This window comes from Anolis carolinensis, chromosome 1 (genome assembly GCF_035594765.1).
Source record: "Anolis carolinensis isolate JA03-04 chromosome 1, rAnoCar3.1.pri, whole genome shotgun sequence".
Lineage (NCBI taxonomy): Eukaryota > Metazoa > Chordata > Lepidosauria > Squamata > Dactyloidae > Anolis > Anolis carolinensis.
This window is the reverse complement of record NC_085841.1, coordinates 247,012,323-247,028,167: the sequence shown is the minus strand read 5'-3', so window position 1 is coordinate 247,028,167 and position 15,845 is coordinate 247,012,323.

Below are 15,845 nucleotides of genomic sequence, written 5' to 3'. Positions count from 1 at the left end.
TATGTCTTCAAAGCATCTAGAAATGGAGCTCACCTTATGTCTGATGAGGTCCTCTCTCTCTCCTTTTTACAAGATAGTGTCATAATAGAATTTATTCAAATAAATAGTCACCCACTATTAGCAGTTTCATCTCCTGGTCAAGTCAACAGCTTAATAATAATAATAATAAAACTTTATTTATACCCCGCCACCATCTCCCCAACGGGGACTCGGGGCGGCTAACATGGGGCCATGCCCAGAGCAATACAATATAATAAAATATAAAAACAACATATCATAGCACCATTAAAAATACAATAAATAATAATAGGCATTACATCAAGAAATCAAAAAACAATAAAACAAGGGCAGGCCGCGTAAACACAGAGATAAAACCTGGAGTGAGAGGGACAGAGGGGTACTCCACTGCGGGCGGGGACATATGGAAGTGGGGTAATCTAGAGGATAGATGTTCGGGGTGGGAGTAACACAGAAATATATGACAGAAATTACTCACCGAAGGCACAGCGGAAAAGCCATGTTTTCAAGTCTTTCCTAAAAGCTAACAGCGTGGGAGCTTGCCTAATTTCAGTGGGTAGTGAGTTCCACAGTCGGGGGGCCACAGCAGAGAAGGCCCTCTCCCTTGTACTCACAAGGCGGGCCTGGGATAACGACAGTGGTGATAAAAGGGCCTCCCCGGATGATCGTAAAGATCGGGCAGGTTTATGGAGGGAGATAGGGTCACGGAGGTAGGTGGGTCCCAAACCGTTTAGGGCTTTATAGATGATGGTCTGCACCTTGAATTGGGACCGGAAGATGAACGGCAGCCAGTGGAGCTCCTTAAACAGGGGAGTGGATCTCTCCCTGTAACTTGCCCCCGTTATTAATCTGGCAGCCGAGCGTTGGACCAATTGTAATTTCCGGGCCGTCTTCAAGGGAAGCCCCACGTAGAGCGCATTACAGTAGTCCAGTCTAGAGGTAACTAAGGCATGGACCACCATGATCAAGTCAGACTTCACGAGGTATGGTCGCAGTTGGCGCACAAGTTTGAGTTGTGCAAAGGCCCTCCCGGCCACCGCCGACACCTCTAGCTTAGCTAGAAAACCTTCTGCTTGATGCTTTCTCTTCATTTGTTGTACTCATCTCTAGTGACATTTTTAAAGAAAAAAACAGCAAAGGTCTGGAAAATTGTGAATCCTCCACATTACCTTTTTATTTGAGGGATCTGCAAATCTGTAGCTATTTGTCTAATAATCTGTGGATGTATTCTACAGTCCTCTAGCTTGGTAACTTAAGCTTTCATGTTCTGTCTTTTCTTGGGGGTGATCACAGACATTTCAGTTTAAGAAAATTCTTATCTATTCTATGTTCACAAGAAATGAAACACCTTACTTTTTATTGGAACACTATACTTAGTTTTGGAAGCAGTACTAAAATGCAGCCATGTTAATTTACATTGTTAAAGAATTAAACATCTTCCACTGTTATTATTAACTGTCATCAAGGCAACTTTGATATATACTGACAGAATTAATTAGGTAAAGGTAAAGGTTTTCCCCTGACATTATGTCTAGTAGTTTCCGACTCTGGGGTTGGTGCACATCTCCATTTCTAAGCTGAAGAGCTGGCATTGTTCATAGATACCTCCAAGGTCATGTGGCCGGCATGACTGCATGGAGTGCCGTTACCTTCCCGACGGAGCGGTACCTATTGATCTACTCACCCTTGCATGTTTTTGAACTGCTAGGTTGGCAGAAGCTGGAACTAACAGCGGGAGCTCACACCGCTCCCTGGATTCGAGCCACTGATCTTTTGATCAATAAGTTCAGCAGCTCAGCATTTAATCCACTGCACCACCAGGGACTCCACAAAATTAATTAGAGATCTCCAAACCACCCTATCATTATCAGTACTGCTCAAGTCTTGCAGACTCAAAGCTGTGGCTTCCTTGATTGAGTCTAGCCATCTGTGATGTAGTCTTCCACTTTTCCTACTGCCTTCTACCTTACCAAGCAGGATTGTCTTTTGTAGTGAGTCATCTCTTCTCATGATATAGCCAAAGTACTACACCCTCAATTTAGTCAACTTGGCCTATAAAGAAAGTTCAGGCCTGATTTACTCTAGGACTCATTTATTAACCACAGAACACTTCTTTAGCACCACATCTCAAATGAATTGACTTTCTTTCCATCAGTTTTTTCACTGTCCACTTCCACCCATACACAGAAATGGGAAGCACATTGGCATGGACACAGTGACATGGACAATTCTAATTTTAGTATTCAGTGATACATTTTGTATATATCTCCAGCAGGTGGCCATGGCATCTCAAAACATATGTATTTGTTATACAGTTCTATAGCAGGTGTTTCTCTAATATGCTCTGTCATCAGCATTATTAGTTATGGTATATGTCTCGAAAATAACCTAGTAGGTGACTATTAGAAACAGCCATAGCTTCAGCCATGGAAGCAACCACATATTGTTTACCTTCTCTCTTTTTTGGGTCTGTATTTTTGTTATTTCAAGCGTCTTCTATCTGTGCATCTGTGCTTATCCAGAGTAACTGTTCTCTGGCATTCTCTTATCAGGCAGTTAGCAACAAGCTTCACAGATCTTTTGTCATCAGCTAATTAGATAAGTTTTATTATAGTCTGTTCAAGGTCAAACATCATCCAACTGGAAATGAGGTTTTACTACTCTTTTGTGCAAGGCCACTATGTCTCCAATCACATAAAACTTTAACTGATCTTTTGACAGCCTTCCAATCAGATATACATATTTAACTAAAATATATTCAAGGGAAGGTAGGCCAGCTATGCAGCAAAATACAAAAAAAAAATCAACAAAACAGCAATTATTTCATTGGGCCAATTCATAAAATAAATTAGGTGAGCTTTAGAAGGTTCATTGAATTCTTTTTCAGACAAAGATGTTAAAAATCATACAGGACAAGAGTTACAGGTCTACATTTTGATGTTACTCTGCTATTGGTTAAGATGGTATTGAGAGATTTCAATGCAAGCAGACATTATCCCCCTTTTTGGGCATGTGAGGAGTGGAAACAAAAGGCAATAAGAAACAGGTAATAAAATTTCAAGACCTTTAGCAACAGAAAAGCAACTTTCTTTGAGATTCACCCATCCCTGTCCTAGTGGCTCCTTTCTTAGGCAGTGAACATTGAATTTCTCCAGGAGTCTCTGTATTGTTACATCTGGGAAAATGTTAAGTGCCGTACAAGTAACATTTGAAAATTGCAGCCAGAAATCAGCAGAAATGGGTAGATCTACCAAGAATATGTTTAACTGCTATTGTGTCTGACTGCCATCAAGTTATTGCAAGGCCAAACCACATCAAACCATCTTTCTTTTCTGTCTATATTTACATCACTTTCCCTTAGTTTTTGATATTTATGTTATTATGAATAGATAGTTGAATGCCCAACACTGGCTTCACTAAAGCTCCCTGAAGATCTTGGTTACAGAGTACACTTACTGGCTTTCTTTCTCCCTGAATAAAGTCTTCAGGACTTTAAATTGTGTTAAATATACACAAATATACTGAGTAGCCTCAAGGGCGGCTCAAGGCATACGCCAACTACGCGGTCGTGGAAGGCGCAGGAGCCGGCAAAGCCTGGAAGGGCGCAGCGCCGGTCTCCCTCCCTCCCTCCCTCCCTCCCTCCTTGCTTCCAAAAGAGTGCCTTGGAAGTCCAGGGAAGGAGAAAGAAAAAAGACCTCGCAACCTCTGAGGATGCCTGACATGGATGCAGGCGAAACGCTAGGAGGGAATGCTTCTGGAACATGGCCATACAGCTCTGAAAACTCATAGCAACCCAATCATTCTTTCTCTTCTTTTTCTTCCCCCCTTTGCTTGCTTTCATCTCTTTTTTCTCCTTTTACCTCCTGCCTTTTTTTTCTCCTTCCCTGAACTTCCAAGGCAGTCTTCACTTCAGCCTCCTTCGGAAGCAGGGGAAGCAGGGGGCGTGGTCTCCTGGGAGGGGCGTGCCCTCCTTGCCCTTAGGCCCCGCCCCCTCCACAGCCCGAGCGTGGCCTGATCAAGATGGTGGTTCTCATGGGCTGTCTGGCCATGTTCCAGAAGCATTAAATCCTGACGTTTTGCCTGCATCTATGGCAGGCACCCTCAGTGGTTGCAAGGTTTGTTGGAAACAAAGCAAGTGGGGTTTATATATCTGCGGAATGTTCAGGGTGGGAAAAAGAACTCTTGTCTGAGGCAGGTGTGAATGTTGCAATTGGCCATCTTGATTAGCATTAAAGAGCCTTGCAGCTTCAAAGGCTGGCTGCTTTTTGCCTGGGGTAATCCTTTGTTGGGAGGTGTTAGCTGGCCCTGATTGAAGATCCCCTGGCGCCCTCCCTCTTCTCCCTCCCTCCCTCTTTCTTCTCCCTCCTCTCCCTTTCTGGCCTTCCTTCTTCCTCTTTCCCTCCCATCCTTCACTCTTTCCTTCCTTCCTTCATCCCTTCTTTCTTTCCTCCTTCTTTCCTCCCTCCCTCCCTCCTTCCTTCCTCATCTCCTTTCTACTGCACCGACATTCATTGGCCATTTTCCCAGTCTCTGGTGAGTTTATGGCTATGTTCCAGAAGCATTCTCTCCTGACGTTTCGCCTGCATCTATGTCAGGCATCCTCAGAGGTTGTGATGTCTCTTGGAAACTAGTCAAGTCGGGTTTATTTATCTGTGGAATGTTTAGGGTGGGAAAAAGAACTTGTCTGAGGTGCCTTGATTATCATTAAATAGCCTTGCAGCTTCAAAGCCTGGCTGTTTTCTGCCTGAGGTAATCCTTTGTTGGGAGGTGCTAGCTGGCCCTGATTGTTTCCTGTCTGGAATTCCTCTGTTTTCTGAGTGGTGTTCTTTATTTACTGTCCTGATTTTAGAGTTTTTAAAATACAGTAGAGTCTCACTTATCCAACATAAATGGGCCAGCAGAAAGTTGGATAAGTGAATATGTTGGATAATAAGGAAGGATTAAGGAAAAGCCTATTAAACATCAAATTAGGTTATGATTTTACAAATGAAGCACCAAAACATCATGTTTTACAACAAATTTGACAGAAAAAGTAGTTCAATACGTAGTAATGCTATGTAGTAATTACTGTATTTACGAATTTAGCACCAAAATATCATGATGTATTGAAAACATTGACTACAAAAATGCGTTGAATAATCCAGAACGTTGGATAAGCGAATGTTGGATAAGTGAGACTCTACTGTACTGACATTTTGCCCACATCTACTAAGTTTGTCCCCACTTCAAGTAAGTCACCCCAGCCTTGCCATCAGAGTTGTCAGAGGTTGAGAAGAAGGTCTGTTCATCATTCTCATGCTCAGCAGAGGGCAAGGACCATAGTTATCATGCTGAGCATATTCTCCAAAATGCCAAAGCCTAGTTACTGTAGCCCTATTCAAGCTTCTGAGTAAGAAAACTACCATATTTCATCCATCTATTACATCAATCTATTTCATCAATGTAATGTGCCAAAATTGAGATGCACATTACATTTGTATAATACGGTAAAAACAAGTGGGTTGCTGTGAGCTTTCTGGGCTGTATGGCTATGTTCCAGAAGCATTCTCTCCTGACGTTTTGCCTGCATCTATGGCAGGCATCCTTAGAAGTTGGAAACTAATCTGTAGAAAGTCCAGGGTGGGAGAAAGAAAGAACTCTTGTCTGTTGGAGGCATGTATAAATGTTTCAATTTCCCAACTTGATTAGCATTGAATAGCCTTTCAGCTTCAAAGCTTAGCTGCTTCCTGTCTGGGGGAATCTTTCGTTGGGATGATGTATTAATATTATTATTATTAGGCCTTGCTCCAGGGAAGGTTCTTCTGCCGTGGCTCCCTACCTATCTATCTACCTTGCCACATATTCTCCACATTGTGTGTATCTGTATGTATATATAAGATATATGTATATATATACACACACATACAAACACATATGCAAGGACCATATGTGCCATATGTGTGTGTGTGTATTCTATTCACCTCTACCTTCTACCTTTTATTTTTCAGTGATTGGTTTTTTTTGGGGGGGGGGGATGGGCCAAAAAGATTGCTTGCTTACACTTGAAAATTACCTAGGGCCGGCCCTGAGTAGCCTTCACAGTTATTGAGTTTACAATCCAGCGACCCTGCTGTTTTCTCAAGATTCCAATTGATTTCCAAAGCATGATTTACTTTGAAAGGATGATTTTATTTATTTTATTTTTAACAATGTCACTGTAATTTGGAAAAATGTTCTCCAAAAACACTTGGGGAGTGATCTATTTAAATGAGCTTTCCATTTCCCTAAAGGGCTGCTATTAAGGAACAGAAGTTTTCTTTGGAAATCAGCAGAAATTGATAGATATCCTAAGAATGTTAAAACATGTCACTTCTAATAGCAATGAAAGTGTGCTGGTGAAAAATTTAACAGCTCTAGTGTGGAGATTTGAAAGTCAGCAGCAGGAGATTATTTATTGGGTCTTTTCATTTGAATTAAACTCACTTTAAAAGTTCTGGAAAGACAGTTCAAACTGCCATTTGTCATCCAAGACTTTTGACAGCTCCACGTGATATTTGCCTTCCCGTCCAACCTTTGTGGAGACGGAGACTAATCCCTTTCACAAATGGCAAGGGATATAATTGCATCTCAGAATGCTGTGGCATGCTTGCTCATCACACACACAGTCCATTTCAAAGTTTGTTCGCATCCCCAGAATTTTCCAGCATGAAATGCCTTTAATACAGTATTGATTGATTATTACCTATCACCTGTATGATTCTGCTTTGCATTCCACTTCCAAGGGACTGCATTTGTCTCTGCCAAAGGCTTGCAGCTTTCACACTGTCTACTGGGAAGCCACCCATTTATTAAATGAAGAGTCTTTCAGAACTTGGTAAGGTATTACGGAAGTGCTACTAGAAAATAGACAGTGACATGGACAAGAAATAAGCCAGTGGCTACAAAAATCTATTGTTTTCAACAAAATCTTGTTGTTTATTTGTTCAGTCACTTCCGACTCTTTGCGACCTCATAGACCAGCCCACACAGAGCTCCCTATCGGCTGTTGCTAACCCCAGCTCCCTCAAGGTCAAGCCAGTCACTTCATGGATATCATCCATCCATCTTGCCCTTGGTCGGCCTCTCTTCCTCTTTTCTTCCATTTTCCCCAGCATCATTCTCTTCTCCAAGCTTTCCTGTCTTCTCATTATGTGGCCAAAGTACTTCATCTTTGATTCTGATATCCTTCCCTCCAGTGAGCAGTTGGGCATTATTTCCTGGAGTATGGACTGGCTGAATCTTCTTGCGGTCCAAGGCACTCTCAGAATGTTCTTCCAACACCACCGTTCAAAAGTGTCTTATCTTCCTTCACTCAGCCTTCCTTATGGTCCATCTCTCGCATCCATAGGTTATCATCATTTAACTATGCGGACCTTCGTTGCCAGTGTGATTTCTTCACTCTTTACTATTTTATTGAGGTTGGTCATTGCTCTTCTGATTTCCTGGCTGCAGTCTGTGTCTGCAGTCATCTTTGCATGTCACTGCCTCCACGTTTTCTTCCTTCCTCAACAAAATCTAGAATGGCTGAAAAGTCATTTCGGGGATATCCATGATATGCTAGTAGCAGCATATAGCACCATATGTGCTATAAGGTGTCTATAAGGATATGTCATCTGTCTATCTGTCCAGGCTTCTAACTGGAGCAAATTACAGGGAGCGGTCTACTCCCCTGTTTAAGGAGCTCCGCTGGCAGCCGTTTATTTTCCGGACCCAATTCAAGGTGCAGGTGATGACCTACAAAGCCCTGAACGGTTTGGGATCTGCCTACCTTTGTGACCGCATATCCCCCTATGAACCCACACGATCTCTTCATTCATCGGGGGAGGCCCTCCTCTCGCTTCCGCCGCCATCACAAGCGCGGTTGGTGGGGACGAGGGAGAGGGCCTTCTCTGTGGTGGCCCCCTGGCTCTGGAACGCACTCCCAAGGGAAATTCGGCTAGCTGCCACCTTGGAAGAGTTTAGGAAAAGCCTGAAAACTTGGCTGTTCACACAGGCTTTTGAATAAGTACCACCCTCTTGAATGTTAAATTCTTGTACAAATGGTTATCCTTGATCGGTTACCCTCAGGTATATACCCTCAGGGTTCAACTATATACCCTCAGGGTTCAACTCACTTTTGGGTTCTCCCCCATGTTCTTATAGCACTTTTAACTTCCTCCATGTTTACAAGTCTCACTTAGTGCACTTTGATCAGCCCATCCTTATGTTTTATTGCTGCGTTTTAACTTTGTCTTATTAATGGTTTGATTTTAATCGTATGTTTTAATTTTTCATTCGTGTGTTTTCGGTATTTGATGTTTTATGTATGTATACTTGTTTTGCATTTGTAAGCCGCCCTGAGTGCCTGTGGGGAGATAGAGGTGGGGTACAAGAATAAAATTATTATTATTATTATTATTATTATTATTATTATTATTATTATTATGTGTCGTAGACTCTCATAGAATAATAGTGATGGAAGAGACCACAAGGGCCCTATAGTCAGTTTATCAGTAACTCCATTCTGTTATGCAGAAACAAACAGGCAAGACTCTCCTGACATAAGGCCATCCAACCTCTGTTTAAAAATCTCAAGGAGACTCTATCACACACTGAAGCAATATAATCCACTGTTTTATCCAGACAGTTGTGATAATAGTGTTAGGACTGCTGGCTTTGGTTGAGTTGCTTCATTGCAGGGTTATGAAGGATGACCAACATGAGTATGAAAGCACTGGAAATCTTGCAGGTTTGGACCAGATGTAGCGTCAGGCTGGTCTCAAGAATTTGAACGTAAGAGTGAGAAATTGTTCAACTCTAATCTGGCTTACAAGTTGAGAGTCAAAGGAATTTCCGGAGCTCAGAGAAATTTTGTACCGCAGGTCCTAGAATTCCCCAATTACGATGGCCATGCTGTCAAGGATATTTTGAGAGTCCAAAAAATTCTAGCAGATGCTGATTATAGTTCCCTAGACTAGTTGCTTCCATTGGGGAAGCGGATCAATCCATCTAAGCTCCTCTATAAAGTTTTAGTCTGGAAGACAGCCTGAAAATCATTTCAAGTAAAAATAAATCCCCCATAGATTTATGCCTAGATATTTTGCATGGCCAAGAGACAGATGGAATAGAGTCCATTCACTATATGTGATCATATCTAATTGGCAAGAATAGCTGATATAGCTCAGTTATTTGAAGAAAGCAGACTCTTGCCATTTTGTCATTCTCAGCACAATATAATGCTGTTCTGCCCTGTTGAAACACATTGCCAAACTTTCATGAAAACACACATTAAGCCTTTCCTTGGACAGCTTGGATATTAATTTGGTTTTGTGGTGATCAGACTCACTGGCAAGCAAATTGCCTCCAATAAAATCCTCTAGCAGAGGTGTTTCTTATTTATGGTAATAGAGATGTTCTTCCCCCACCCCAAAAACTAATTATCATGTTATTATGATGGCTGGGCAAATGTTCTGGGCCTTCTGTCAATATATTTCATCCTGCTCTTTACAAAAGCCACACATCTGTCTTCATGTCCCCCCTCCTCATTTCTCTCCTTTTCCTTGCTTTCAATAAAGACAACTTTTTTTTGTAGTCCAGCCTATTCTGGGTAGTTTCTATCCCAGACATTAAAAAGTTCACTGGAGTTTCCTCCTCCCCATCTGAATACAAAATGTTCAGGCTGGGCTCATTGGTAGCTCTGACGCATGAAAAACAGAAGATGAGCAAGGATGTGCTCAGTTTTCCTTTTCCCCAGAGTGATTTTTGGAAGCTTCTTTCAAATTCTTAATTACCAACATGAAAAAAATGACAAAAGGAAAATTCAAAGGAAGGATGAAAGATGAAGTGTTCTGACTGCAGAAAACCACAGATTAAATAAATAATTTAGGCTTTTATCTTCCATTTGAATTTTTGCAGGCTTACCTTTTCTAACTTCCATTTCGCAAAAGGGTTCCAGATAGCTTTCCCCACTTCCCAGTACTCATATATTTGTAAAATTACATCTACTATTTTAAATCGGTGGCTTGTCTTCATAGATCGTCTGTTGGATGGAGGTAGCATATCTTTAATATTGGCATCAAAAGAAACAACTTGAATGTGAGAAGTGATAAATAACACTATGTAATATGATTTTTGTTTCTGGGTTATATTTATTTATTTCAGACATTTATATCCCGTCCCTCTCACCCCTGAGGGGGGACTCTGGGCGGCCTCACAATCAGCAATCATTAGATGCTAAAAAAATAATATTTAAAACAATTACAATTTAAACAAGTTAGACATTAATTAAAAACATCCATTTAAACATCCATTATACGAGTTATTTCCTAATTAGTTCTATTATAAATAAATGGAAAAAGTTCATTAAACTGCAAAAACTATACGGGACATCCTACAGCACATTTAGCTATAGGTTTTCAAGAAATATCTCATTGAGTCTCAGCCAATTCAACATACTTTGTGGCAGCCACAAAAACGATGTTTCTGGAGTATAACAACTTCTTTCAAAGTAATTACTGCAAAATTAAATGGGAATAACACTTTCTAACCAGGGACAGAACATTTTTCAAATTTTATTACATAGTGTAATTAAACATGGTCAAAGATTGATTAAAGTCATGAAATTGAAGTCAAAAATTATGTAGAAACCTGTAGCTTCTTTTATCAGTGGTTTGTACAAACTTTGTGTTGTTGAAGGCTTTCATGGCTGGAATCACAGGGTTGTTGTGATTTTTCTGGGCTGTATGGCCATGTTCCAGAAGCATTCTCTCCTGACGTTTAACCCACATCTATGGCAGGCATACCTCACAACCTCTGAGGATGCCTGCCATAGATGTGAGCAAAATGTCAGGTGAGAATGCTTCTGGACTGTGTTCATGCAGCCCGGAAAACTCACAACAACCCTGTACAAACTTTGTTTGGATTTGCATAATATGCTTAAAGGTACAACAAGTACATTTCACCTTCGGGTATTTTATTGTAGGGGAGAGAAATAAAGCAAGAGCGATGATAAGGTACAGGCTTGAAATTGCATTTCAGAAGATTTGTACCATCACTCATTCCTTTCACAGATCTGTCATCAGATAGCATAAATTTCATTCCTATAGGATAGGAGATTATCAGTTAACCCTCCTATTGAGGAAACAAGAATTCTGGGGAATGGATTTGCCATATGTGAAACCACCCAGAAAGGCAATACACAGCAATTAAAGATATGTGTTTGTGGAAAGAAGGATAATGTTTCCTAAAATGTCTCAATTGAGGGAGGTCTGATGTATTTCAGAGAACAGAGAGTTCTTTCCCAGAGCAATCTGCAAAGGGTAAGGTTCTTTCATGAGTTTGATTTTGCAGCGAACTGAATGTGGTCATTTGCTCTGTTCAATTTGTACCATTGACTTGGGAATACATGGAGCGAATTCAAGGCTAAAGCTCCTTTCTTATTACATACCTTTCAACATTCCATAGATGAAAACAAGGATGCATGAGGCCAAACAACATTAAGAGTCTGGTCAAATAGCAAGAGTTATTAATGAGAAAAAGCAGAGAAGCTGTAGCAGCTGGCTTTTGCCTGACCCTGTCGAGTAGAGCAAGATGCTTCCTCCCTTCTCCTCTTCCTCATGCTGAACTAAAAACAAACTGGGTTTTTGTGAGTTTTTCGGGTTGTATAGCCATATTCCAGAAGCATTCTCTCCCAACGTTTTGCCCACATCTATGGCAGGCATCCTCAGAGGTTGTGAAGTATATTGGAAAACTAAGCAAGGGTGGTTTATATATCTGTGGAAGGTCCAGGCTGGGAGAAAGAACTCTTCTCTGTTGGAGGCCAGTGCGAATGTTGTAATGAATCACCTTGATTGTCATTTAATGGCTGCTTCCTGCCTGGGGGAATCCTCGTTCGGAGATGTTAGCTGGCCCTGATTGATCCATGTCCAGAATTCCTCTGTTTTCAGAGTGTTGTTCTCTATTTACTGCTCTGATTCTAGAGTTTTTTAAACACTGGTAGCCAGATTTTGTTCATTTTCATAAATAGAGAGTAAATAGAGTAAATAGAGAGCAAGACTGCTTGGAAGCTTCAACTAGTCCAACATATGGTTGTCAGATGGCTAACTGGAGCAGGGTACAGGGAGCATACAACTCCTCTGTTACACCAGCTCCACTGGCTGCCAGTCTGCTTCTGGGCACAATTCAAAGTGCTGGCCTTGGGCTATAAAGCCCTAAACAGTTTGGGCCCATCTTATCTGTCCGAACGTATCTACCCCTACAAGCCCTCCCGGAATCTAAGATCATCTGGGGAGGCCTTGCTCTCGATCCCGCCTCCTTCGCAGGCAAGATTGGCAGGGACAAGAGACAGGGCCTTCTCAGTGGTGGTCCCCAGACTGTGGAACTCCCTCCTCTGTGACATCAGATCTGCCTCCTCCCTCGTGGTCTTTAGGAAGAAACTAAAAACCTGGTTGTGGGATCAAGCCTTTACTCAACAGCAATAAGAGACATTGATCCATACTTGCAATGAAGAATTGACATTGGACTGGCCCTGGAGATGAAGGCGGTATATAAATGATGCAAATAAATAAATAAATAAATGCCATCTGCTACTGAATCCAAGGCCTATGAGGAATAGATTAGGGAGAAAAGAGAAGAAAAGATTAAGAGAGGACATGATAGTCGTAAATATCTATGATTCTATAATTATTGAAGAAGGGGCAGATATGCTTTTTTGCTGCTTTAGAGACATGGGACAATGGATTCAAATTGCAGGAGAGATTTCACCTAAATGTATGGAAGAATATCCTGATGGTTAGAGCTGTTTGAATGTGGAATATATTGCCTCAGAGTGTGGTGGAATCTCCTTTTTGGAGGATTTTAAAAAGATGTTTTATGGCCATCTGCTGTGATTGTGTATTGCTATGTGGCAGGAAGTTGGACTGGATGGCCCTCATCATCTTCTCCAACTCTATGATTCTATTTCTAAGAGTGGCTTGGAGGTCAAAAGCAGTATAATGACTTTTCTAGGGTCAAAGTCCCCCTGGAAGCCATTGTATATTATCAGTACAGTAGAGTCTCACTTATCCAACATAAACGGGCTGGCAGAATGTTGGATAAGTGAATATGTTGGATAATAAGGAGGGATCAAGAAAAAGTCTATTAAACATCAAATTAGGTTATGATTTTACAAATTAAGCACCAAAACATCATGTTATACAACAAATTTGACAGAAAAAGTAGTTCAATACGCAGTAATGCTATGTAGTAATTACTGTATTTATGAATTTAGCACCAAAATATCACAATGTTTTGAAAACATTGACTACAAAAATGCATTGGATAATCCAGAATGTTGGCTAAGTGAGTGTTGGATAAGTGAGATTCTACTGTAGTTACAATTGGAGGTGTGTTCTTGCACATGCGCTGTGTGAGATGGCCACCTTATAGGCTGCCTGTGTTGCTTTAAGATAGGTTAGCTTATGAGGAGAAAAAAAAATCTAACACAATAATTGAAAGAAGTAAAAATGAGTAAAGAAGATTCATAGAAGACTGTTAGGGGCCCCCTCATCTCACTTCAGTGATGGATGACATTTGAGTATAGCTTGCTACGAGCAATTGCACATACACAGCATAGCTGGAAATATCTGTTAAATCTTAATTTTCTGGGTTAATGTGCTAGCGTCTGGGCTTTAAGAGGGATCAGTAATATTTTTGCTTGCTGTGAAAGTTGATGAACATTCAACCCAAAAGCCTTGATCCATCCTGTTTTGTTAAGCTACTCGCTCCTTCCATGGATGAAAGCTTCCAAAGCAACTGAGAGCTTAAGATACATTTTTCAGGCTTACATCTTTTGTCATCTTGATGATTTCTTGTTTCCCACTTGTGCTTTTCAGCTGGAAGATCAATTCCATGATAGGGGGCTTAATTGGGAGTGATTGCCAGATAACGGAAAGAGCTATTTGTCATTGCTGCAGCAGTCACATCGCTGTGACACTTCAAGTGCTGTGAGTCAGGTCGGATCCCTATCCCTGTTGTTTATACTGTGAAAGTTTAAAGAACAGTTTCAAGCTGTAAAGGCTGGCCAAAAACCCAGGTAGGCATTTTAGAATTACCTAAGAGAATGTGGTCCTTCTGGGGGGTAGGGAGCTAGCACCAAAAATGGATTGCTCACTGTAATCCTGGGCAAAGGGACATGCCATATGAACCTTTAGATTACTTTTGGCATTGCTTCCTGTGTGCTATGTGTTGATTCCAGGGCAAATGGTTTAAAAGAAAACAGAGTTTGGGTTTTGGTGTGGGTTTTTTCTTTTTTGGAAATGCTTGCTTCCCAGGGTCTTCTATGCAAATGGCGGCACAGAAAATAAATAGGGATTCAGCATGGCTTGAATTAATGCTGATAGAAATGTGTGTGTTTTATTAATCTGTAGTGAATGCATGTGACCAAAATCCCTTAACGTTTTACCTTTGGAATGTACATCCAATAAATTCATAAAATCATAGAATTGGAAGAGACCACAAAGGTCACTCAGTCCAATTCCCTGCCATGCAGGAACACAGAATCAAAGCACCCCCGACAGATGACCATCCAGCCTCTGCTTAAAAACCTCCAGAGAAGAAGACTCCACTATGTGCTGAGGCACCATATTCCACTGCCAAACAGTTCTTACCATCTGGAAGTTCTTCCTAATATTCAGGTGGAATGTCTTTTCATGCACTTTGAATCCATTGCTTCGTGTCCTACGACCTCATCACATGGGCTTTTTACCCCATCCTATGATGCAGCCAGGAGTCCCGGTGGCGAAGTGTGTTAAAGCACTGAGCTGCTGAACTTGCAGACCGAAAGTTCCCAGGTTCAAACCCCGGGAGCGGAGTGAGCGCCCGCTGTTGCTCCAGCTTCTGCCAACCTAGCAGTTCGAAAACATGCCAATGTGAGTAGATCAATGGGTACCGCTCCGGCGGGAAGGTAACGGTGCTCCATGCAGTCATGCCGGCCACATGACCTTGAAGGTGTCTACGGACAACGCCGGCTCTTTGGCTTAGAAATGGAGATGAGCACCAACCCCCAGAGTCAGACATGACTGGACTTAACGTCAGGGGAAACTTAACCTTTACCTTTACCTATGATGCAGCCAGGCTGCAGCCCACTGGAACCCATCGCATGACACAGGGCTACTTCTGGTAGGCTCCATGCTGGCTACGTGCATGCTGTGACTTGGCAGCATGCTAAGCACCAGTCCTGAGAACATGAGTGACTACCCGTGTTCTAATAGGACAAGCTGGGGACAGCGTGGGAGCAAGCTGGGGCCGGACAGATAGCAGCGTGGGATGGCAAGAGGGTGATGTGGGGCACTGCTCAATAGATTCGCCACACTGCTCCATGGATGCCCCCAGCTGTCCCTTGGCTTAAGGACCTCTATGTTATGAGGTTCTTAGTCTGCAGAGCAGTAGAAAACAAACTTGCCCCCTTTTCATTTGACATCCTTTCAGATATTGAAACATGGCTATCATGTCCCCTCTTGGCTTTCTTTTCTCCAAGCTAAACATACCCACCTCCCTCAAATAGAGCTTGATTTCCAAGCCTTTCATCATTTTGTTTGCCCTTTTCTGGACACATTCCAGCTTGTCAATATCCTTCTTATATTGCAGTGCCCAGACCTGGAAACAGTATTTTAGATGGTTTTATTAGTCATACCACCACAGAGTATCACAGGCATGGGCAAACTTTGGCCCTCCAGGTGTTTTGGACCTCAACTCCCACAATTTGGAATTGCAGAGTTGACGTCCAAAAACACCTGGATGGCCAAAGTTTGCCCATGCCTGGCATATCAGGCAACCTATTTTATAATCAAGTG